Here is a 26,577-nt window from a genome sequence, read left to right as displayed (position 1 = left end):
CCTGTAGGACAGAGCAGAACTGCCCCATAGGATTACCACGGAGCAGGCTGGTAGATTCAAACTGCCAACCTTTTGGTTAGCAGCCAAGCTTTTAACCACTGTGCCACCAGGCTCTGTGTCTAGCATAGTTTCTAGCATTTACTAGCCAGATGTCCATTGCCATCGAGTCGCTTCCAACTGTTAACCACCCTATAAGACAGAGTAGAACTGCCTCATAGGGTTTCCAAGGCTGTAATCTTTACAGAGGGGCCTTGGTGGCACAGTGGTTAAAAGCTTGGCTGCTAACCAAAAACGTCCATAGTTCAAATTCACCTGCTGCTCCTTGGAAACACTGTGGGGCAGTCCTACTTTGTCCTGTAGGCTCCCTATAAGTCACAGTCGACTTGACAGCAATGAGTTCAATCTTTACAGAAGCAGACTGCCACATCTTTCTCCTGTGGAGCAGCTGGTAGGTTCGAACCACCAATCTTTTGGGTAGCAGCCAAGCACTTTTAACCACTGTGCCCCCAGGGCTCGTTGGCATTTTCTAAATACCCAGTAAATGTTACTGCTCTTCCTTTGGCATGTGTGCCTTTAACAGCTCCCAATACCATTCCAGGTACAGCCCCAGCTCCTTTAACCCTTTACCAGCACTCTCTACATTCTGGCTCAAATCTGCCTTTCCAATTTTTAATGCTCCTTGGTAGAAATGCTTCAGGCAGAAAGGGCTTTTTTGTTTCCCGCAATTTGCTATGCATATTCCTGCCACCTTATCTTTGCCTGAAAACAGTGCTGTGCCTGTTCTTCTGTCTTTCTCTGGATTTCACCAAGTCCTTAAAACTCATCAGAAGATGTTCCTCATACTTTAAGCTTTCTCCCTTGTTTCAGCTCATGGTCATCTCTACCTTTTGTAGCCCCAAGGTTTTCTCTACATCTTTGTCCAATGAAGCCTTATTTAGATTATATTTTAAAGTATGTCTTATTAGTCAATCTTTTTGAAAGTGTATGTCCAATATCTCCAGCTAAATTAAAGCCCCCAAGCAAAAGGAACATACGTTACGCTGCTTTACCTTTTCCATAGGACTTTAGCGCCACCTTGACATTGCGTGTACTGAATATTTACCATTAATAAGTTGGAGTCCCTGATTGGTGCACACGGTTAACCCACTCTACTGCCAACCAAAAGGCTGGAGGTTCAAGTCCACCCACAGGTACCTCAGAAGAAAGACCTGGAAATCTACTTCCCAAGAATCACCCATTGAAAACTCTATGAAGCAAATTCTACTTTGACACATATGGGGTCACTGTGAATTGGAATTGACTCGACAGCAACTGATACTTATGTGTTGTTAGTGCTAAATCTCAACAAGCACAAAGGCTTTAAACTAATGATTCCCAATCCTGGCTGTACCTTAGAATCACCTGGGGAATAAGTAAAAATGCTAATGCTTAGGCTTCATCTTAGCCCAGCAAATCAGGATCTCTGAGGGTGATGTTCAATCTTCACACCTGGATAATACTGTTACAACCAAGGTTGGGAACCATTGGATTCAACAGATGAAGTAATATAAGCCAGTGTTTCCCAGCCTGATTGATTGTCACAATCAAGATGGAGAGACCACTGGTGTGGGTAAAGATGCTTTGTGCATTGCAAAGTGCTCTACAAATATCAGACAATGTTATTATGGTACATTTGGGAGTGTCAGTGCTTTGAGGAAGATTCTCTAACCCTGAATTGTTTAATAGCTAACAAAATAGGTTACCGGTAATAGCTTTCTGAATAATAGCTTTCATACCAGATGCGTAAGCCTTGTTCCTTTTGCTAACTTAAAAATATTCGAACTCTGTGTCTTTTCCAGGTTAGCAAACATTCAGCAGCAGACCCTCTCAAGATTGTCTACTTGCCCTTCTTCTTGTTGAGCTGCCACACTTGGAAGCAGGAGATGGGCTCAGCAGCAGCCAACAGGCCATGATCCAGAAGGAGCAGTGAGGGATAGAGCTGCTGGTAAGACACAGGCATGAGAAGTTTACAAAAGCTTGGCTCGTTTGTGAGGAGTATAAATTTACTCCCAATTTAACATTTGACTTCTTTTCCATCCTTCAAGTCTAAGTTACTCAGCACTCTCTCAAATACCTTTATCTATACCTGGGACACTTGGCTTTTAAGATCTGTGAATCCCCTAAAATCATGTACTCAGTTGTATGTATATGTACATTTTTCTGGGGAAAGGGACAATTTTTATCATATTCTCCATGTCTATGCATTTTAAAAAGAGAGGTAAGAACTATTCAAATATAGCTACCTGCATGGAGAAATATATCTATAACCACTTGTCACAACATTGCTCTCCTCTATTTTTACCTCACTTATGGAGACCTAGTGGCACAGTGGTTAAGAGCTACAGCTCCCAACAAAAAGGCCAGCAGTTTGAATCTATCAGTCACTCCTTGGAAACCCTGTTGGGCAGTTCTACTCTGTTCTGTAGGGTTGCTATGAGTTGGAACTAACTCAGCACACCTAATAACATGGCATGGCCACTTCTGTCTCCATCTTGCTAAGGACCAAAAATTTGGTATTTGTGGCTCTTCACAGGTCTGAAAATTGAGTACCCACCAGGCCTATACAGCCAGGCCTCACGACAGTTTGGCCCCGTGGAAGTAGCTGAGACCTAAAGCATGAAACGCATGCTTTAGGAGTGCCTTTGTCATTCTTTACACAATTTTCTGAAAATATAAATAAAGACACAGAAAGGATATACCAAATTCTTTTTTTTTTTTAATCATTTTCTTATAGTTGGTCTTAATAAAGTTTCCAAGTTATGGGATAATTCTTGTTTATTCCTTCCTGTTCTCTGTCTCACCTCCCAAACCTGACTTCTAATTTGTTCTAAATGCCATTGACCTGCTAGTGAGTGTAACAACCTAAGGGTTATTTATCAGACCATTATAGTTTATGGGGATGCACAAAAGTAGAGAACTGTTTTTTTTATTCCAAAATATTTATGATGAAGACTAGAACAAATTTACTATCTTACCTGTGTTTGTACCATAAGCCAATTAAAACCGTAGAGATATTATGGGAAAGAAAATGGAGGTTGGGCAGAGGAAAGGAAGAATTTGGAATTTTCTTTCTTCTGTAACTTTTAGCAGGTAGTTTAGCTTCAGATTCACTATTTCCTGTTTGTGCATTCAGCATAACAGATCTTCTAAAAAGCCTGTGTAGCAATAATCCCTGCCATCACTCCAGAAGCCTGAGGATATAAGTATCCACTCTGCCACTTGATACTTCTTAGAGACTGACCCAGTGCTGGGAAATTCTTTCCAGTGTGTCCTCAATTAAACTCCCATGATTCCTGGATGTTGCCATTTTCAAGTCATACGGCAAGTGCCTCTGCCTAGATTACCTCTCTGAGCTGGGAATTTGAAGTCACTATGAGAGAAAGAGAGCTCAGCACAGTAGTGACTCTCAGAATGAAAATTTTCCCCTTGCATGTTAATGTTTTTAGAGTAATCATTGTCACTGAAAATAGACTTCCTCTTTCCCCTCTCTTGCTGGAAAATCTTAGGTAATTATGAATAAAGCATTCTTTACTTTTCCCTTCCTCCCTTGATGAATGTTTTACCTTGCACTGTGAGGACTGTGGCCACTCATTCTGTACTTGTCTTTTACGTGAGAACTAAGAAAGCATTTCTAAGATGGAATTTTTATCTCGTTAGTGGTCATTACATTAGTCAGAGATTTTTTTCTTCTTGGAGGTGAAGGGTGGGTAAGCAAGGACATATGAAAGTTTAGGAAAAAGTTTAAGATAAATCACTAACAAGAGAAGAGGACAAGGCATGAAAATATTAGTTTTTTTGTGTGTGTAAGAAAGAAGATTTTACAAGTTAAGTCCCTCAGAAGTTATTACCTCTTATCCAAAAGGAATCTTATTTTGTATTGAGATTTTTACAATTGGATAAACTGAGGAATTATTTCCAGTAGGAAATAAGCCTAGGACCTTATTTTCAGTAATATTTACCAGCAGTGTTTATGAGAAAAATCACTTAATCCTCGTTTTATTTGGCAAGGAGGAAAACAGGTAATAATGGATGATAATGATGAGATTTTCTTATAGATGATATGTGTAGAGTCTGGCACATAGTAAGTTTCCAATTTTATATTAGTATTTTTTTAATTATCATTACTATTATTGTTATTTAACACTATTATTCATGTTACTATCCGTTTTTTTAAATAGTGAACTCAGTAAAAATATATTTATTGGGTACTTATCAAATACTGAACACTATTCTAAGAGCTGGGAATGCACTCATGAGCAAAACAGACAAAAATCTCTGTTCTTACAGAGCTTAGAATCTAGACTGACTGCCATAAACAAGATAAATAAATAAAACTTTGTAATATATTAAATTCCCAAAAGTGCTAAGCATAAAAAAATTAAGCAAGAAAAGAAAACTGGGGGCATAACAAGGTAGAAATAGAAGATGGAGTTGTCAAGGAAGGCCTCATGAGAAGAATTTTTTTTTTGAGTAAAAACCTGAAAACAAACCATGAAGTTATGTGGGAGAGACCATCCCAACGAGTGCAGAAAAGCATTTGTAAAAGTAAGTATGGACCTAGAGTAGTAAAAGGTTTTCACAGGGTGACTCAAAGAGAGTCAGAAAATCTTACACATCTTAATTTTATACCACCAATCAGTATTTACACATATGCCCAAGTAAGTGCTACACTGAAGAACTTTGGAAGTTCAAGTAATGGCAAGGTCAGTCTGGATTGAAACAGAGGGGACTTCATAAGGGAAGGTGACAGGGTGTGGCCTGGACCTTGAAGAATAGGAAGAATTTGGATAGATAATAAGGAATGACATTCTAGTGGAGAGAAGTAGAGGGGAAACAGCATGAGATGGAGTGAAATAAGAATGTTAGCTTTTAGGGCAGGGATGGCGCAGAGGTCAGAGGGTGGGGTGGCAGAGGAGAAGCTGCCCTACCCTGAAAAGAGTTCATGTTGGCAAATAGAGAGAAGATGGAAAAGAAGGGTGTGGCCAAATTTTGTAAAACCCTAAATCTAAGATAAAGATTGCATGTTATCCTACAACTACTGGGGAGCAATCGAAGCAGGTGAGTAGCGAGATGAATTCATGTTTTTAGCAGTGCTATTTTTTAGATAAGGTTTAGAAAAGTAACAAGAGATGGAGGAAGTGATTGCAAAATGCAGTAATTTGAGAGTGAGATTAAGAATATGGATTCTGATAGAGATAAGAATGGAAAGGGAGGATATAGATTTGATATATTTTAAGAAAATCGTGAGGATTAAATTATTTGCACATGGGAGATAAAGGAGAAGAAACTTGGCCTTAGAGTTTTAAAATGCCCAATTAAGTGTTGACACTAAAGGAAACAGGCAAAATAGAGTATATTGAGTGTTTGAATTCAAGATCAGTGAGGGTGAGACAATTCAATATAGATATTCTAAAGACTACTGAAGATAAAGTTTTCTAGTATTTTACATTTAAAATTCATGTAAATAGTAACATAGTACCAAAATTCTTTGAGAATATATGTATCCAATTTTTATTTTTTAAATACAGTTTGAGTAACAGAATCATAACATAATTTCTCAAAAAGCGACCCTTAGGCATTATCTCGTCCAACTGGCTCATTTTGTGGAAAAATAAAAAGGGTATCCAGAAATGTTATGTGATTCCCCTAAGGTCGTGTCATTATCTATTGGCAGAGCCTGGATTAGACCCAGGCCTCCACATATTTAGAGCTTTCTCCCAGCTCTCCATGCTATCTATAAAAATTGTTATTGATTTGTATTTTGCCCGTTTTCTTGTGGAGACAATGGTTAGAAGTTTTGGATTTGCCAGTTAGCACTATCTTATAGCCATTCTTCTAATTAATGGAATTTTTACCCTCTGGCATGGAACAGAAAGGTAGAAATGTAATTTATTTAGAAGCTTCACTTTTCTTGACTGACTTAATAATTTTCTCCTGCTTATACCAAAAAAACCTATTGTCAATTTCGACTCTTACTGACCTTTATAAGACAGTAGAACTGCCTCATAGGGTTTTCGAGAAGCAGCTCATGGATTTGAACTGCCAACCTTTTGGTTAGCAGCTGAGCTTTTAACCACTGTGCCATCAGGGCTCCTTTCCTATTCGTAGTCATTGTTAATGTTTTATGACTTAAAATGTCATCTTTCTTTCTCTTCAATAGTTTGAGAAGGAGTAAGTATTTCTAATGCTATATATTTTTTTCTGATTGTTATTCAGAAGGGAAAAGAAAACTTATCTCAAATTTAAACCATCATCTGGACTTTAAAATTGCAAATGTTCCTTCCTTACAGACCATTCTTACGAATTAAAATCCATTGTCATTGTTTTAGCAAACCAGATCAAGTTATGCTTTGTGAGTCACAGGTTTTTAAAATCAAAATTGACCCTAAAGATCATCTACTGTAGTGCTCTTCAAACTGAACTTTCAGACTATTATTCTGCTACCCAGCTGTTATTTAATGTTTTCTTATTTTAAATAATTATCAAGAGAGTTGAAATATATTTAAAATAGAAAATATTTTTCTGTTTATAATAGCTCTGCAATTCTGTCTTTGTACATGTCTTTACTTTCTCCATTGCAGGTGCTACAATATGATACAAATCATGACTGAACTATGTGGGAACTTTGGTTGTATATAGTGTCTTACATATATGTTAAGGCCCAGTAGTCGCTAAATTCTAAAAGACTGAATTAGAAAAGACCATTGGTATTCTCATGGGATTGAGCTGAAAATTTTGGCAATCCCTAAATTCACAAATAGCACTATGGCATTTTTTGCATTAATGCATGTCCACATCTGACTTGTATTTTGAGTTTAGAACAAGTAAGCCATATTAAAATAGACTGTACCCAGTGAAAGTCATTTTCACCATTCTTGTGTTTCAGTTTCCCCATCAAAAGGTGAAGTATCAGTTGCCTTTATTGATCTCATAGGATATTTTAAGCAGAAGTGAGAGTCTCGGTGAAAACACTTTGTATTCTAAAAGAAAGTTGCAATGCAAAGAAAGGCCTAGAGATGTTTACCCATCTTTACAGGTATTAATCTGACCCTACGTTTTTCTCAAAATGTGCAAATAATGTGAGGTGTCTTAGCTGAGACGGTCAAGAGACAAGTAATGATTTTCTGGGAGAATCCGTGATCATATGGTTCATCTTGTGTATTTGTATAAGACTTTCATAATTTTCCTGCCAAGGGCACATAACCAAAACAAACAAACAAACTCGTTGCCATTGAGTTGATTCCAACTCATAGCGACCCTATAGGACAGAGTAGAGTTGCCCCATAGAGTTTCCAAGGAGCACCTGGTGGATTTGAACTGCTGACCTTTTGGTTAGCAGCCATAGCACTTAACCACTATGCTGCACATACTCTCCTAAAATTTTGTTAGTGGTCTTAAAAAAGGACTTAAAAAAAAATCTTAGCCATTATTCTTCTCAAGATCTTGAATCCTCATCCACATTTGCATGTGTGTGCATACACACACACACACCCTTCCCTAAATCAGCCCCAAAGTTGCTTCCTACTTCTTAAAAAAACATTGAACTTGTTCAGTGTGAACTTCTTTTGAGTTCTTTTCTACCCACACCCCCAAATCCAGCTTATCCACATAGCTACATTTCTTACCATTCCTCAGAATCTTTTCACTTTTCCATGAATTAATAATTTCCTAATGGATTTCCTCTGCTTGCATTCTTACATTTTTTCTGAAGGTCATTTCAAAGTGCCCCAGTGTGCTGGTTCTTCAATGCAGATATGACTTTGTATACCCCTCCTTAATACCCTTTGAAGGATACCCATTGTCATACTTGTTATAGCAGCAGAAGCTCACCCTTCCTCCAAAGTTTTTGCAATTAAAATAGAGTTTATCTGGTGAATGCAGAGCTGGGGGGAGGGAGCTTTTGGAGCCAGCTATCTATCCCCTCTTCAGTCAGTATGGTCTTGAGCAGCTTTGTCAACCCCTATGTCAGGCCCCAGTGGTCAAAATGGTGAAGCAAGTGTAGGGCAAGGAAGATTTTCAGGTAGCCTTGAACAATGCTAGAGATAAACTTGTAGTATTTGACTTCTCAGCCACATGTTGTGGGCCTTGCAAAATGATCAAGCCTTTCTATCACTCCCTCTCTGAAAAGTATGTCATTGTGGTGTTCCTTGAAGTTGATGTGGATCACTGTCAGGATGTTGCTTCAGAGTGTGAATTCAAATGCATGTCAACGTCTCAGTTTTATAAAAAGGGATGAAAGGTGGGTGAATTTCCTGGCACTTAATAGGAAAAACTTGAAGCTACCACTAATGACTTAAGCTAATGATGTTTTCTGAAAACATAATCATAATTTAACATAATCATAGTAACTTTTATTTATAAAAAAGAAAGATCAAGTGCAAAGATTATATGCTCAAATGCCATCTTATTATAAATGACAATAAAATATTCATTCTACCCTTTAACAACAACAACAAAAAGCACCCTAGGAATCTTAAAAACTCAGTTTTGAAAACTGCTGGTCTGCAGGAAATAGAGGTCAATCTCTGTGCTTGACATTCCTGATCTAGCTTCTGATTATTCTTCAGCCTCCTCTGTCACCATGTTGTCTCAGAAATTCTGTGGTGTAATAATTCATAACTCATTTTTAATAGATCATGAACATTACATTATTTTCTCATACTTTCAAGCCTTTATACCAGTTTTTCCTCCTCTTGTGAACTGTTTTTTTCACCTAAAGACTCAGTTCAGATTCCATACCAGGAAAGCCTCAGGTTTGTGGCACTCATGTTCCTCAAACAGCACACTATAGTCTTTTGTTTTTGCCTGTCCTCTCTAAAAACTATGAAATACCTAGGACAAAGACTGTGTCTTAGCTTCTTATTCCTAATGTCTTATACAGTGTCTGGTTACATAATAGGCACTCAGTTACACCCTTCAAAAGAACCAGTTAACTTTATGATCTTTTTTATATCTTTTATTTATCTTTAACCCCAATTAGCTCCTTCTCAGAATAGATGCAGCACCCGGCCTTTAAGGAGGGTGGGGAGGTGGGAGTGAGTAGTTGGAACTTCAAGTATTGAGGCTTGCAAAGTTAAATTATTTCAGAACTTGAATCTCAGAGATCTCTAATTGTATCTAATGGTTGTGGAATATTTGATACTTTTTTTTTTTTAAGTCTATTATGATAAACTATAGCATAAAATTTGACATTTCATTCCTTTTTATGTGTATAGTTCAGTAGCATTAATTACAGCCATCACCACCATCTATTTCCAAAACATTTTAATCACCTCAAACAGAAACTCTGTACCATTAAGTAATAATTCTTCCTTCTCCCTTCCTCATCCCCTAGTAACCTGTAATTTACTTTGTCTCTATGAATTTTCCTATTCTAGATAATTCATATAAGCGCAATCATACCATATTTGCCCTTCTGTGTTTGGCTTGTTTTGCTTAGCATGTTTTCAAGATTCATCCATATAATAGAATTCATTCCTTTTTATAGATGAATAACATTCACTGTATATGAATATATCACATTTTGTTTATCCATTCACCTGTTGATGGACACCTGGAATGTTTCTGCCTTTTGGCTATTGTAAATTGCCATTCCAGTGCTGCCATGAACATTGGTATTACAATTATCTGCTTGAGTCCCTGCTTTCAAGCCTTTTAGGTATATATCTAGGAGTGGAATTGCTAGATCATTTGGTAGTTCTATGTTTAACTTTTTGAAGAACTGCCAAACTGTTTTCCAAGCAGTTGTACCATTGTACATTCCCACGAGCAGTGGTTAAGGGTTTTAATTTCTCTGTATATTCACCAACACTTTTTACCCCCTGATTTTTTGTTAATAGCCACCCTAGTGAGTGTGAAGTAGTATGTCATTGTGTTTTGATTTACATTTCCCTAATCAACTCCACAAGGAGCCCTAGTGACACAATGGTTAAACACTGGACTACTAACATAAAGGTCAGTGGTTCGAACCTGCCAGTTGCTCTGAGGGAAAAAGACCTGGTGATCTGCTCCCGTAAAGACTACAGCATAGGAAACCCCATAGGGCAGTTTTGATCTGTTCTACAGGGTCAGTATGAGTCAGAATTGACACGATGGCACGCAACAATAACAATCGACTTCGTGGTAACGGACAACAGTGACTAATGATGTTGTACAGCTTTCATGTGTTTATTGGCCATTTGTATATCTTTTTTGAAGAAATGTCTGTTCAAATCCTTTGCCAATTTCTTAATTGTCTTTTTGTTGTTGAGTTGTAGGATGTTTTTGTTTGTATATTCTAGATATTAAACCCTTACCAGAAATATAGTTCATGGTTCCCAAATATTTTCTCCCATTCTGTAGGTTGTCTTTTCACTTTCTTGATGACTTTTTTTTTTTAATTATACTTTAGATGAAGGTTTACAGAACAAACTAGCTTTTCATTAAGCAATTAGTGAACATATTGTTTTGTGGCATTGGTTACCAACCCTACAACATGTCAGTACTCTCCCCTTCTCAACCTTGGGTTCCCTATTAACCAGTTTTCCTGTCTTCTCCTGCCTTCTAGTCCTTGCCCCTGGGCTGGTGTGCACCTTTAGTCTCTTTTTGTTTTATGGGCCTGTCTAATCTTTGGCTGAAAGGTGAACCTCAGGAGTGACATCATTACTGAGCTAAAAGGGTTTCCAATGTACATACTCTTGGGTTTCTCCAGTCTCTGTCAGACCAGTAAGCCTGCTATTTTTTTTGTGAGTTAGAATTTTGTTCTACATTTTTCTCCAGCTCTGTCTAGGACCCTCTATTGTGATCCCTGTCAGAGCAGTCAGTGGTGGTAGCTGGGCACCATCTTGTTGTGCTGCTCTCAGTCTAGTAGAGGCTGCAGTAGTTGTGGTCCATTAGTCCTTTGGACTAATCTTTCCCTTGTAGCTTTGGTTTTTTTCATTCTTCCTTGCTCCAGATGGGGTGAGACCAGTGGAGTATCTTAGATGGCCACTCATAAGCTTTTAAAACCCCAGACACTACTCATCAAAGTAGAATGCAGAACATTTTCTTTATAAATTATGTTATGCCAGTTGAGCTAGATGTTCCCTGAGACCATGGTCCCCACAACCCCTATCCCAGCAGTTCGGTCCCTCAGAGAGTTTGGATGTGTCTATGGAGCTTCCATGACCTTGCCTTGGACCACTTTTGATCACAAAATTTTTTAATTTTGAGTAAGTCCAATTTATGTTTTCTTTTGTTGCTCATCCTTCTGATGTCATATTTAAGAATCCATTGCTGAATAAGAAGTCTTAAAGATTTACTCCTATGTTTTCTTCCAAAAATTTTATTATTGTAGCTATTTATGCCATTGATCCATTTTGACTTAATTTTTGAGAGGTAGGGGGTCCAGCTTCTTTCATTTGCATGTGGAAAACCAGTTGCCCTAGCACTGGTTCTTTCCCCCACTGAATGAAATTGGTACCTTTATAAAAAATTATTGACCAGAGACATATGTATTTATTTCTGGACTCTCAGTTCTATTCCATTGGTCTGTGTATCAAACCTTATTGCCAGTAACACCCTGTAGCTTTGTAGGAAGTTTTAAAATTAGGAAATGTCAGTCTTTCAACTTTCTTCATCTTTCTCAAGGTTGTTCTGATTACTTGAGGTCCCTTGCCATTCTGCTGGCATGGTGGTTGTTAACCAAAAGCTTGGCAGTTTGAATCCACCTGGTGCTCCTTGGAAACCCTATGGGGCAGTTCTCCTGTGTCCTGTAGGGTCACTGTGAGTCAGAATTGATTTGACAGCAATGGGTTTTTGTCATTCCATATGAATTTGAGAATTGGCTTTTCCATTTTTGCAAAGGGGTTTTGGGATTTTGATAGGGACCACTTTGTGTATTGACATAATATTAACAATATTGTCTTCCAGTCAATGGACATGATGTGTCTTTTCATTTATTTAGATCTTCTTTAATTTCTTTCAGCAACATTTCATAGTTTTCAGTGTCTAAGTCTTTCACATCCTTGAATTATTCCTAGTTATTTTATTTTTTTTAGATGCTATTATAAGTGGAATTGTTTTCTTAATTTCATTTTTAGATTATTTATTACTGTTACATAGGAACACAACTGATTTTTGTGTGTTGATCTAGTACCCAGCAACTTTGCTGAATTGTTTATTAGCTCTAGTAGCTTTTTTGTGGATTCTTTGGGATCTTCTATATATGGGATCATGTCATCTGTAAGTAAAAAAAAAAACAAGATAGTTTTATCTCTTCCTTTCTGATTTGGATGCTGTTTATTTATTTTTGTTGCCTAATTGCTCTGACTGGAACTTTCAGTACTATGTTAAATAGCAGTATTTAAAGCAAGCAGTCTTATCTTCTTCTTGCTCTTAGGGAGAAAACTTTCAGTCTTTTACTGGTGGATAGCTGTGGGTTTTTTATAAATGCCCAGCATTGATGGTTCAGTGGAAGAATTTTCACCTTTTGTGTGGGAGATCTGGCTTCTATTCCTGGCCAATGCACTCATGTACAGCCTCTGTCTCTCCCTCGATGTATAAGAAGGGTAACAAGCACCCAGGAGGAATCTCTAAATTTGCATCCCCCCATTTCATTGATGGAGGGAGGTGGGAGGTGGATGATTCCCCAGCCAGCCTTATCTGGTGCTCCTTGGACTGTGCTTGGGAGCAAATGCCCTCCCCAACTAATATCACACACAAGTAAAATTTTGCTGAAGATCATTCAAAAATGGTCGCAGCAGTACATCGATGGGGAACTGCCAGAAATTCAAGCCAGATTCAGAAGAGGACATGTAACAAGGAATATCATTACTTACGTCAGGTGGATTTTGGCTGAAAGCAGAGAATGCCAGAGAAGTGTCTACCTGTGTTTGATTGACTATGCAAAGGCATTCGACTGTGTAGATCATAACAAATTATGGATAACATTGAGAAGAACGGGAATTCCCGAACATTTCATTATGCTCATGCAGAACCTGTACATAGATCAAGAGGCATTCGTTCAAACAGAACAAGGGGATACTGTGTGGTTTAAAATCAGAAAAGGTGGGCTTCAAGATTGTATTCTTTCACCATACTTATTCAATCTGTATGCTGAGCAAATAATCTGAGAAGCTGGACTATATGAAGAACAATGCATCAGGATTGGAGGAAGACTAACAACCTGTGATATGCAGATGACATAACCGTGCTTGTTGAAAGTGAAAAAGACTTGAATCACTTACTTCAGTATGGATTACACCTCAACATAAAGAAAACAAAAATCCTTATAACTGGACCAATAAGCAACATCATAATAAATGGAGATAAGATTGAAGTCAAGGGTTTCATTTCATTTGGATCCACAGTCAAGACCCATGAAAGCAGCAGTCAAGAAATCAAATGATGCATTGCATTGGGCAAATCTGCTGCAAAAGACCTCTTTAAAGTGCTGAAAAGTAGATATCACTTTGAAGACTAAGGTGCACTTGACTCAAGCCATGATATTTTCAGTTGCCTCATATGCATGCAAAAGCTGAACAGCGAATAAGGAAGACAGAAGAATAACTGATGCCTTGAATTACGGTGTTGGTGAAGAATATTGAATATACCATAAACTGCGAGAAGAATGAACAAATCTGTCTTAGAAGAAGTACAACCAGAGTGCTCCTTAGAAATGAGGGTGGAGAGACTTCATCTCACATACTTTGCACGTGTTATCTGGAGGGACCAATTCCTGAAGATGGACATCATGCTTGGTAAAGTAGACGCACTGCCGTCGAGTCAATTCCGAATCATAGTGACCCTATATGACAGAGTAGAACTGCCCAGTAGAGTTTCTAAGGAGCAAAGTAGGAGGTCATCAAAAAAGAGGAAAATCCTCAGTGAGATAGACTGACACAGTGGATGCAAAAATGGGCTCCAACGTAGCAGCAATTGTGAGTATGACACAGGATCAGGCAGTGTTTCTTTTGGTTGTACATAGGGTCACTATGAGTGGGAACCAACTCAACAGCACCTAACAACAACAAACTCCCCTTGCTACACCTGTGTCTTAATGGATGCTTATGTATTTCTTTGATGCAGAACAGGTTTCAGCAGAGTCTCCAGAGCAAGGTAGACTAGGAATAAAGGCCTGATGGCCTACTTCCAAAAATCAGCCAGTGAAAACCCTATGGATCACAACAGCCCAATATGCAGCCAATCATGCGGATTGTTCAGGACCAGGCAACATTTTGTTCCTTTGTGCATGGGATTGCCATAAATTGGGAGGCTACTTGACAGCAGATACAACAGTATCATGTTGAGGAATTTCCCTTATATTCGTAGTTTGTTGAGTGTTTTTAATCATGACAAGGTGATGAATTTTGTCATTCTTTTCTGCATTGACTGAAATGCTTATGTGTGTGTGTGTTTTCCCCCTTTGTTCTGTTAATGTGGTGTGTTACACTGATTGATTTTCTTATGTTGAACCACCATTGCATTACTGGGATAAATCTCACTTGGTCATGATGTATAATCACTTTAACATGCCCTTGGATTCAGTTTTCTAGTATCTTGCTGAGGATTTTTGTACCTGTATTAATAAGGAGTATTGATCTGTAATTTTCTTTTCTTCTAGTGTCTTGATTTGCTTTTGATGTCAGTGTAATGCTGGCCACACAGAATGAGTTAGGAAGTGTTAACTCCTGTTTCTTTTAAAGAGTTTAAGATGGGTTGCTGAACTTTTCATCCAATGCTGAACTTTTCTTTTTTGGGAGGTTTTGGTTACTGATTCAGTCTCTTTACTTGTTATAGGCCTATTGAGATTTTTTATGTCTTCTTTAGTATTAGTAGTTGTTTCTTCTAGGATTTTGTCCATTTCATCTAGTTTATTTTAATTTATTGGCATACTGTTACTTTTAATTTTTTTCCCTAAAGTATCTACCCAAATTCAATTGGTTATTGTTGGGGTTTGTGTTTTGTTGGCTGTTTTGTGAGACTTTATCTAAGGATGCATTCAGGGTTCTAATTCCAATAATATTGATGACAATAAATACCTCAGTATACAAAAATAAAAACACAACAGTTGCCTTAGAGTCAATTCCAACTCATGGTGACCCCATGTATGTCAGAGTAGAACTATGCTCCATAGGATTTTCAGAAGGCTTTTCTTCCAAGGTATCTCTGGGTGAGCTCCAACTACCAACCTTTCAGATGGCAGCCAAGTGCATTAACTGTCTGTACCACCCACAGACCTGTCTCACCATAGAAAGAGAAATTTGAGAGATATGTGGATGATGATGATATTTGATAGCTCTTGCTGTTGTTGTTAATTGCCATCAAGTTGATTCCAACTCATGGCGACCCCATGTGTACAGAGTAGAATTTCTCCATAGGGTTTTCAAGGCTGTGACCTTTTAGAAGCAGTTCACCAAGTCTGTCTTCCGAGGTACCTCTGGGAGGGTTCAAACCACCAACCTTTCAGCTAGTAGTAGAGTGCTTAATCATTTATGCCACCTAAAAAACTCCTAAATTTTTTGATGTCTATTAGGTTTTTTGTTTTTTTTTTTGATGAATAAACTTGCTCAAGACGTTGTTTAGGAAGACATGAACACAGGAGATGTTTTTAAAATTACAGAAAGTTAGTTGATGCTATCTTTTCTTACTAGCAGTGTTTTTTGTGGTGTTCTACTTTTCACTTTTAGGGAAGATGATGAAAGTGGTTAAGTGTACTTTCAAATGGAGGCTCTTGTGGGAGGCCAAGTATTTCCCATTGCTGTCCAGGTGCTTTGTGATATTGTAATGACATAGTGGGAAGATATGCAAACTTGCAGGGCTCAGTCAATATGCTAGATCTCTAAAGAACATTTTAGAAAAGACTTCTGAGCTCCCAGTTCCCTACCCAAATAATAAAGTGATTATTAAAATCCATAGCTATATGGGAGGGCAAAACAAACTTCTCACGTCAAATGCAGAATTGAAGATAAACATTTAAAATGTATTTTACTGAGAACAAAAAAAAATTTATAGACTTTTGTCACATATTTATTAACATGTATACAACCAGATGATCGCGAAAAGTTTTCTCTTATTCAGTTTCAGACTTTTTTTTTAAGATAGAAGATATTTTTATTTGATTTGTATTATAGTTGCCTCTTCTCCTTTTTTCAAAAATTCTACTTTCGAAAAGTCAGTCACTTTTAAGACATTTTAAGAATTGAAATTACTATGATACTTATTCTCTTAGTTTCTCTAGAGTAACAAGGTGGAAATACCTGCCTAAATGTATTTAATAAATATTTCTTTTCATTGAGTGAAGGGACCATTGTCCCGTAGAGAGAAAAATATCAAAATGTTTTTTATACTTAGTTTTTATTATGATGTAGTAGATACTTCTCGTCATTAATATGGGTCATACAACTGAAATATATCATAAAATGCTACGTTCAAATCTTTATTGAGGCTAGTTAAAGGATACAGAAAGAGGAAATAGGGAGAAAGAAGTAGCCAGGAAATTAAAAGGAGAACAGAATGTTTCCTACATCCATAAGAATCTAAGTGTTTATAAAAAAATTGCTATTCCTATCATCTGGGAGGAATTTTAAAGTTCTTAAAATGTATTTTATTTTAATTCTTCAAATACATTTTAAAGTTTGAAGAAACGAATTCCCTTTCCATACATGCAGAAATGCTCTTTTCAGTCTTTGTAAAAAGTAAGATGTCTAGCCCCTTCTTCGATTCTTCAAAAATGGGAAACTCACTAATTCAGTACATTTTTAGAAGGTTCTATAGTTGAGTATCATGGTGATCTAGAATATGCTACCCTAGGTCTTTTGCTGCATCCCTTTTCACTTGTTTTTATTAGGTGCTGTTGAGTCAATTCTGACTCATAGTAACTCCATGTGACAGAGTAGAACTGCTTCACAGGGTTTGTCAGCTGTAATCCTTATGGTAGCAGATGGCCAGGTCTTTCTCCCTCAAAGCTGCTGGGTGAGTTTCAACTGCCAGCCTTTCAGTCAGCAGCTAAGCACTTAACCGTTGTGCCACCAGTCTTCCTTCTTTTTCAGTTACTGGTCCCTTAAATATTAAAATTTGGTATTTGGTATTTTAGACATGATTAGATCATCGTAGAGTCCCTCTCTGGATACTGCAAATCTATTAATATAGTCCCAGAGTACACTTCCTTTTTTTCACAGCAAGACCATATTGTTTAATCACATTGAAGTTTCAGTCCCCAAACTCTTGTTTGTGGGTTTTTTTTTTTTTTCACATAACCAGCCGATCACTTAGTGATCATAATTTTCTAGTGTTCAAAGATTCCATATTTAGTGTGTTAAATTCCATGTTGCTACTTTTGGCCTGCTCTCCTTTAAGCCTAATGGAATTTATGAAAATCTTTTTTCCATTCAATGTCTTAGTTTATACACATATACCTTCTCCTTCTCTCTCTCATTTCCTCTATAGATTTTGCAACATGACTTTTATGTTTTCTTTGATATTACTGATTAAAATGTTGATATAATTTCTTTTTAAAACGTGGGTTATCACTGAGAGAACAAGTCATAATTTTTTAATTAAAATCCCACCTAAAACTTAGAACAACTTCCATTTGTGAAGTACTGTATTTTCTCTATTTTTAACTTTCTCCTCTGGAAGGTGAAGTCATTTCATATCTTACTTTGTAAAAGAAAAGGATCCACTCGCAAGATACAATGCCATAGTTTTAGAACTTTTAAAAGCTGGTTTTATATTTGCAACTGGTAGCCCTGGGATTTTTGCACTTTAAGGTAGGCAACTGAAGAAGGTTACAACGCAATCCTTAACCATTTCCAAAAAAAAAGACAAACATTGAACTATTGAACTGGCCTGGTCTTGCCAAACTTAAATTTTTTGAAGGCATTTGCTCAGTGATTGGACACTGTGATGAATCATGGACTTAAGCATGTATTAGAAGGTAGGCTTGAATGTGTAGAAGCAATTTTCTCACTTAGGAATTTGTGGTTACTTTTGCCTTTACTTAAGGAAGAGAAAACACTGTCCCACTGGATCTGCAGATAATCCACTTTTCATCTCTGGCCCATTGGTAGACTTATTTTCCACATAATCAATTTATCGGGAATAATAGATAATAGAAACACGAGAATGTCTGGTCCAAACCAAAAACCAAACCCATTGCTGTCGAGTGGATTCCAACTCTTAGCAAACCTATAGGACAGAGTAGAACTGCTCCATAGAGTTTCCAGGGAGCACCTGGTAGATTCAAACTGCTGACCTTTTGGTTAGCAGCCGTAGCATTTAACCACTGTGCCACCAGGGTTTTCATGTTTGGTCTAATGAGGGTCAAAAGATATAAGGGCACAGTGGTTAAGGGCTTGGCTACTAACAGAAAAGTCAGCAGTTCAAATCCAACAGCAGCTCTGTGGGGGAGAAAGATGTGGCAGTCTGCTTCTGTAAAGATTTATAGCCTTGAAACCCTTACAGGGACAGTTTTATTCTGTTCTGCAGAGTCCTGGTTGTACAGTGGTTAAGCATTCAGCTGCTAACCAAAAGTTGGCAGTTCCAATCCACCACCTGCTCCTTGGAAACCCTGTGGGGCAGTTCTACCCTGTCCTATTGGATTGCTGTGAGTCAGAATCAACTTGACAGAAATTGGTTATAAGGTTGCTATGAGTTGGAATCAATTTGATGGGAATGGATTTGGTTTTGGTTTCGATATTGGTAGGAGGAGCTGTGAATTTGTTTTAAAAGAACTTTAGAGAAAAATGGAGCCCTGGTGGTGCAGTAGTTAAGAACTCGGCTGCTAACCAAAAGGTCAACAGTTCGAATTCACCAGCCGCTCCTTCGAAACCCTATAGAGCAGTTCTGCTTTGTCCTATAGGGCTGCTATAGTTCGCAATGAGTCGGAATCAACTCCACTACAATGGGTTTTTGTTTTTTTTTTTTTTTGAGAAAAAAAAAATGTGAATAAATTTTAAAATTCCACTATTGTTTCCCTAAGCCTCAGTTTGTCAACTATTTTTATTTGGGAAAATCCCTTTAAAAGTTTTATTTTGCGAATCTACTAAATGGTATATTTATTAAAAATTTCTGCTACATCCCTACTCTTTGTATGTTCATTTAACTACTGTCTACATTTTTACCTCATTTACTCCCAGTTTTTTTTTTTTTTTTTAAGTCTTTAACTAGGAGCCTTAATAGTGCAATTGTTAAGCATTTGGCTGCTAAATGAAAGGTGGGCAGTTCAAACCCAGAGCTACTCCATGAAGCAAAGACCTGGTCATCTGCTCCTGTAAAGATTACAGCCTAGGAAACCCTACAGGGCAATTCTCCTCTGCCCTGTAGGGTCACTATGAGTTGAAATTGACTCAGCACTACACAAGAACAACTCTTTAACTGCTCTTCATTTTCCTCTAGGGTCTGGGAAAACTTCTTCCTGCTTATTAGTAAATGAGGTCAAAGGCTGTTTCTTAGGTATGAATATATATCATTTTTGACTCCGAGGTCATACTTTTAATCAGAATGAGAAAGAAGGTTGACTTTGATTTCAGGTGTTTATGCTTGTTTTGTTTTATGTTCGACCCCCAAGTTTTATGGGTATGAGATAATGACGTCTTAAGACACTTGATAGTACTAGGATTGAAACCCCTGTTGTTGAATACTTCTGTCCTTTAAAGTCTGAGAATTCCCTTTAAATCCAGCTATTTATCTGAATCATTTAATACCTGCAAATCAAGAATTTAATTTGGAAACATTACATGTATACATTTTTAAAAGTTGGATGAATCAGCCTTTAAAACAAAATCACCTCTTCTTCAAAAAAAAGGCACCATTTTCTTTCCCAAACATATAATTGAGAAGAAATCTTTTCCTACTGAAGTGGGTCATGTTTATACATCTTACTTGTTCACTTGTTAATGCAAGGTATTCCCTACAAAGTTTATTTTCATGCATTAATATTAAATAGCACAATAGATATAAGGCAAAAAAAAAAAACTGATTTGAAAATGGTAAATTGTATGTGTGTGTCTGCAATGGTGCTATGTTTATGTTTGTTCCCATTGTAGTGCTCAGTTACTATAGCTTTTAATAAATAAAATATTGATAATATTTAAACAGATGTCTTAATAAATAGAAGTATTGTTCATTTGTGAGAATTTGTTGTTTTTTTTAACTTTATTTTACTGAGAATTTTAGACTGCTAATTATGGATTATGTTAAACCAAGTATAAAGTAATAGAAGGTCACTTCCAAGGTGGGGCTAGAGTTGAATTTCTGCCAATATAATTAAATCTGTTATCATTAATAGGACACCTTTATCCAAAATCTATGATTACCAGTTTCTGTCCTCGAGGTTTGTATGACCCTGAAAATTACCGCACATTTTGCCAGATAACACCTGTCTCCATTTTCTTAATAATACTTGACATATTGTGCACATAGACATATGTCCAATGAGCTAGTTGCCTGAGCTACAAATACACAAAAATATATCCCTACGTAACTATCTCCAAACTTTAATGTATTATTACAGAGGACTTACACAGACTGTGGATAAATAACATGTATTTATTTTCTTTAATGAATGGGTAATGCTAAAAATAATATGAAAAGCTGATTAATTCTGTTTTTCCTTGTCCTTGAGAAGCCTGAGTCTTCAGAAAGGTGAGAGGGCTGCTTCTGGGTGGAGAGGTGAATTAATGGTGTCACTACAAATACCTCTTTAAAAAACCAAAAATTGCCATCGAGTCAATTCCAACTCATAGTGACCCTATAGGACAAAGTAGAATTGTCACATAGAGTTTCCAGGAAGCACCTGGTAAATTTGAACTGCCGACCTTTTGGTTAGTAGCTGTAGCTCCTAACCACTATGCATTAAAAAAAAGCCAGTGCCGTTGAGTCGATTCCGACTCATAGGGACCCTATAGGACAGAGTAGAACGGCCACATAGAGTTTCCAAGGAGCGCGTGGCGGATTCGAACTGCGGACCCTTTGGTTAGCAGCTGTAGCACTTAACCACTACGCCACCAGGGTCTCCCACTGTGCATTAGGACCTGTGACTCCTAATTCTTTTTTTACTGTTAATACTACCTCTGACAAATCTGCAATACATGGTTTTTCTCTTGTAATCATTTCATAAGCTCTTAGGTATGACTAGGAAACCCTGTTGGCATAGTGGTTAAGTGCTATAGCTGCTAACCAAAGAGTCAGCAGTTCGAATCCACCAGGCGCTCCTTGAAAACTCTGTGTTGCAGTTCTACTCTGTTGTACAGGGTCGCTATAAATTGGAATTGACTCTATGGCAACGGGTTTGGTTTTTGGTTTTTAGTTATTACTAAGCTTAAAGAAATACAGTAAACATTTTTTTAAATTACTCATTGTTCTTCAGTATGTTGGTGTTTGTTTTCTTCTCTGAAATTTTGTTTTCCCTCAAAGGCAATAGTTTATCAGCTTCTTCTAAATTACTGGCCTCTTCTAAAGATATCTAGTATTTTTCGTAACATCGTAAATTCAATCCATGGCTACATTAAGCCTTTATTTTGCACCATACTCTTACCTACTTTTTAGAGCCAGGCTTGGCTTTTTCTCTTTTCATTATTTGTAATATACCGAGGAGAAAGTACCACTCTTTGGGTTCCATAGTTTTTGAACAGAATTACTGTCAACAAAGTAGTGGATATCTTATTAATGCCACAAAGATTTTATTGTGAAGACATGGAATGACTGTTAGCTATAGCAGGCAAAATGAAAACAGTAAATATAACATTTTCTGGAACAAGGCAAAGTATGAGTAAATAAAAGTATCAAGTATAATTGGATATACCTGGCCAGATGTTTGAAAATGTCTTAAGAAATGTCTTTGGAAACATTTAACTGTATAGTCATCCATGTAAATTGAAAATGGCCTGATGAGCATTTCAGTTCCAGCTCCTGGAACGCTTGGACTTATTTCTGTTTGGATTCCCAGCACTGTGCTTGGCATATGGTAGATAACCAGTAAGTGTTTGCTGGATGAAGAATGATTATCATTGATTTATTGAATAAGGAAGAGCGGGAAATGTGGTATTTCTCAGTATCATATAAGATTTGGGAAAAAAATAAGCGCCATATGATCATCTTATACTAAGAATTACTTCCAACCCTATATACCCCCAAAAAAACAGCACTGTCGAGTCAATTCTGACTCATAGTGACCCTCTAGGACAGAGTAGAACTGCCCCATAGAGTTTCCAAGGAGTGCCTGGCAGATTTGAACTGCTGACCTTTTGGTTAGCAGCCATAGCACTTAACCACTATGCCACCAGGGTTTCCCCAACCCTATATAGACCACAAAAATTCATATTTGGCTTATATAATTTTACCAAAATACACAAAGCACCAAATTAGTTTAGAGGACAGTTGGAAAAGAAAGTAGTAGGAGAGGGTTTTAAGCTATGAACGTAATAGAATAATCATATTCCCCCAATTTTTTTTTAGTATCTTAAATAATACTTTAATCAGTTGGGAGTTGAATGTGCTTAGTGTCAGAGAAAGGCCTTTGTATATTACATCACACAGAACAGGAGTACCCAGCTTTGGGAAACACACTTACCTGAACTCTTAAGTAGAGTACTGATGCTGCCAAGCAGTAGGCAACACCGAGTCAGAGCCATGATTAAAGGTGTTGAGGAAATGTCTTGGGCAAGATTTGAGTAACTTTTGTTTAATTATAATGGGGAATCCACAACCTCTGTGAAGTCATTCCCAACTCACTGAAGCAAATTTATTCCCATTCTTTTTCTGTGTCTCCAGAGCATGTGGTACACATGTAATCTTTTAGAGAACTAATCCCATATTATCCTTTTGATGTTTTAAGCATCTCCCTTGTCTACAGGTTAGAATCTCATGTTCTTAGTACATACCAGGTACTTAATAGATATTTGAATGATTAACCATAGGGTTGCTATGAGTCAAAAACACCTCGATGGCGATGAGTTAGTGCCTAAAAATATAGACATCATGCAGTATCAGGCATAGAGTTGATCGTAAAAAGTGCTCTCAATTGCTCAGAATAATTTACCAATGGAGAGGTCTGTTAGCTTTCTCTTCTTTTTCTGTGCTTGGTAAAATTTAAATAACATGAGAAAGATTTATAGGTTTCTTGGAAAGTTGACAGAGTTATCTGTGAGTATACTGGGCTCTGGGCCTGATTACAGGGTAATAATTTGAAATGTTTAAAGATTTTATTCCATAGGTATAAATTTATTTAGGTTTTATACTCCTTCTTGAGATGATTTTAGCAGTATATATTTCCCTGTAACACCATTCAATCTATCTAGGTTTTTAAATTTATTATCTAAAGTATGTATCATTTTATTATTCTTTTAATAGTCTCCGTTTATGGAGATAAGGAGCCCCGGTGGCCCAGTGGTTAAAGCGCCTGGCTGCTAGCCGAAAGGTCAGTGGTTTAAACCCACCAGTTGCTCTGTGGGAGAAAGATGTGGCAGTCTGCTTCTGTAAAGATTTACAGCCACGGAAACCCTATGGGCCAGTTCTATTCTGTTCTGTAAGGTCGCCATCAGTCAGCATCGACTAGACAGCAATGGGTATATATGGAGATACGTCATCTCTGTCTACACAAATTTTCTTTAGTTATGTGTTTTGTTTTGTTTTGTTTTTAATTGTGTTAGTGATTGGTTTTTCTATTCACTGGATTCTTTTTCAAGGAACCTACTTTTGGATTTATTTATTAAGCCATATATATATAATTATTAATCTCTTGTGGTTTGTTAATTGGTTTTTCATTCCATGCTCAAGTTTGCTTTGTTTTGTTTTCCCAAATTACTGGGTTAGGATGCTTACGTAATTTATTTTTATTAAATTTCATTTTGTTAATAAAAGGTTTTAAGACTCTAGTTATTTCGCTACAGCCCATGCATTTTGAGATGTGCTGTACACATTACTATTATTTTTAAAAATTCTTTATTTCAAAGTTTTGCTCTCTTCTTTGAGCAGAGTTATTTAGGAAAAGAAATAAGAATCTCCTTAGCTTATTCTCCACTTGACTAATTTTATTATCTGCAAGCATTAATTCTGTTTTTTTTGCTTCTCCTGTTTTGTATTTTTGCTGTGGAATTATGACAACTAACATTTTGCTTAACTTTGCTGGTCCTTATTAATGTCAGTTTTCTACTTTAATCATTCATCTGTTGTTTCAAAGAGGACATACAGTCAGTCCGTGACTTACAATGGGGTTCAGTTCTGATGATTCTGTCTTAAGTTGGTTCTGACGTAGGTCAAATACCTTTTTTTTTTTAAGTTTTCATTATTGCCTTTTATTATCAATATCTTTATAAATCTGGTATTTGTTTTGGGAGGGTTGACATAAGAATGATAACATCAGCAAATTACACACTGCAACATTGTATGTAGTGCATACTGCTAACAATCTGATGTACCCCCCCCCCAAAAAAAAATACAGTCCTAAGTGCTGTACTTCCTAAATTGGGGACTACCTGTATAAAATGTTTCCTTGGCAGGTTAAGGCACATGAAGTCTTAAGATACATTTCTAGAAAACTAAGCAAATCATGTCTGAAAACATGTTCTTCTGTCTGGTAGTATGCTTATTTTTTATTTTAGTAGAAGCGCCCCCGCCCCCCCGATTGTTGTTGTTGTGTGCTCTTGAGTCGAATCCGACTCATAGTGACCCTATAGGACAGAGTAGAACTACCCTGTGGGGTTTCCAAGGAGCCGCTGGTGCATTCAAACTGCCAGCCCATAGGTGCCATAATGGATTTGCCCTACACACACACACACGCACGCACACACGTACACGTGCACACGCGCGCGTGCACACACACAGTCTTTGAAGGAGGGCTGGTTCACCTAACCCTGTAAAAGTGTAAACATGCTTTTAGTGGAGTATTTAGAACATTATCACTGTGAAGCATTTTTTCTATTTGTTGAAAATATTGTTAAAGAGATCAGCTTTTTGGAATTGTTTTCTCTCTCTTTTGCTTGTCCTGCCCTCTAGTCTAGGTTTATAATGTATGATCTCTGACTTCCTTTTTTGTTGCTTCAGCCCACCTAGTTGGGGAAGAGCTATATCCCATTGGGACCCCGGCCCCTACCCCGTAAGCCCTAATGTCAAGATGACCCCACTCTGATTGAGAAGCCAGGCTAGAGAGGAGTCCTATCTCTCACAGATGTTCTGTCTGGTGAGTTTGTGCATATTCCCTTTCCTCGGCACTGCTGCTTTGTGGTGAAGTAAGAGATACCTATTTCTCCAAAGCTTCCCTCACCTTTACCCCTGCTCTTGTACGTTAGAAGGGGACTCTTTGGCTTGGAGGACATCTTCCCCATATCTGTGAGCCTGCCACAGAGTAAGTAGCTCAGTGAGAGATACCACAGCACTGTTGAGTTTCTATTTATTGTGGCCGTTTCCCTGTCAGCCATGGTGCAGGGATGGAAGACTCCAATGGCAAGGTTTCCCTGTCTCCTGTTAGCTCTCTCTACTCCAACCATGCCCTCCGAATAAGGGGTTCTTGGGACAGTCTGTGAGGGCTTTCTTTACTTATTTTTTCTATAGCACTTCACAACTAGCTTGGGAAGAAGGTTTATGATTAGGCTCTTGGTGATACCCTGTAATGTGAATTCATCTGCATTTTATCCAGAAATTCCTCAAAATTTTTACCTCTCAGCTGATACTATTCCCTGGTGTTTTAGTGATGATGCAGGATATTTTCCAAATTTCTTTCCTTGATTATTTTAATCAGTTACTGGGAAGAGAGCGTTGGGTGCCTGCTCTTATGTTGCTACTTCTCTACAAGACCTCAGCCTAATTTTGTTCCTGAGCATGATGGAAATTAGCTCCTTAAATGGATTTAATGTTGAATATTACTTTCAAGGAAATTTAAATAGAAAGTAGGCTTTTCAAGAAGAGAGAATAAATTATCAGTCAGTCTCACAGGGACAAAAATAAGCCAAATCTTTTAAAACACGATTGGGAATAAAGTTTTTTACATTTCAGACTTAAGGGGAACTCTTCAAATGAAACCGAAGAGCTAAAATCTTTCATTTATGGGGATTCCAAACCTTAGCTTATGGGAATCTATAAGCTCCCTGAAAATTTTACATCAAGTTTGCTAGAAGAGGGACCAGTCGCTTTCATAAGATTCTCAAAGAGATCTCAAAGCTTAGGAATTAATGCCATAATGTATGAGGAAATTAAGACAGAAATTCATCATTTTATGAGTCTTTAGTGTGGATAGTGTCATAGATTGAATTGTATCCCCCGAAAAATACATGTATCAATTTGGCTAGGGCCACGATTTCCAGTATTTTGTGGTCATCCTCCATTTTGCAATTGTAATTTTTTGTTAAAGAGGATTAGGATGGGATTGTAACACACTTACACAGGTTACATACCTGATCCAATGTAAAGGGAATTTCCCTGAGGTATGGCCTTCACCACCTTTTATCTCTCAAGAGATAAAAAGAAAAGGGAAGGAAGCAAAGAGGGGGGACCTCATGCCACCAAGAAAGCAGTGCCGGGAGCAGAGCGAGTCCTTTGGACCTAGAGTCCTTGTGCAGAGAATCTCCTAGTCTGAGGGAAGAT

At 37.4% G+C, this 26,577-nt stretch overlaps 1 protein-coding gene and 1 pseudogene across 3 annotated transcripts in view; both read left to right on the top strand.

Annotated features, from left to right (window-relative positions):
- The window catches only part of TET2 (tet methylcytosine dioxygenase 2), a 128,895-nt gene that overhangs the window by 44,069 nt on the left and 58,249 nt on the right, over positions 1-26,577 (top strand). For all 3 annotated transcript variants that reach the window (XM_023548545.2, XM_010590483.3, XM_064285488.1), the window contains exon 2: positions 1,839-1,984. The gene's annotated coding sequence lies outside the window, so the exon portion shown is untranslated. The remainder of the gene's footprint in view (positions 1-1,838; positions 1,985-26,577) is intronic.
- LOC111750787 (thioredoxin-like) lies at positions 1,991-15,206 on the top strand (annotated as a pseudogene).

This window comes from Loxodonta africana, chromosome 5, assembly GCF_030014295.1.
Source record: "Loxodonta africana isolate mLoxAfr1 chromosome 5, mLoxAfr1.hap2, whole genome shotgun sequence".
Classification (NCBI taxonomy): Eukaryota; Metazoa; Chordata; class Mammalia; order Proboscidea; family Elephantidae; genus Loxodonta; species Loxodonta africana.
Note: the sequence above shows the minus strand (reverse complement) of the source record. Positions and strands in the feature narration are given on the sequence as shown.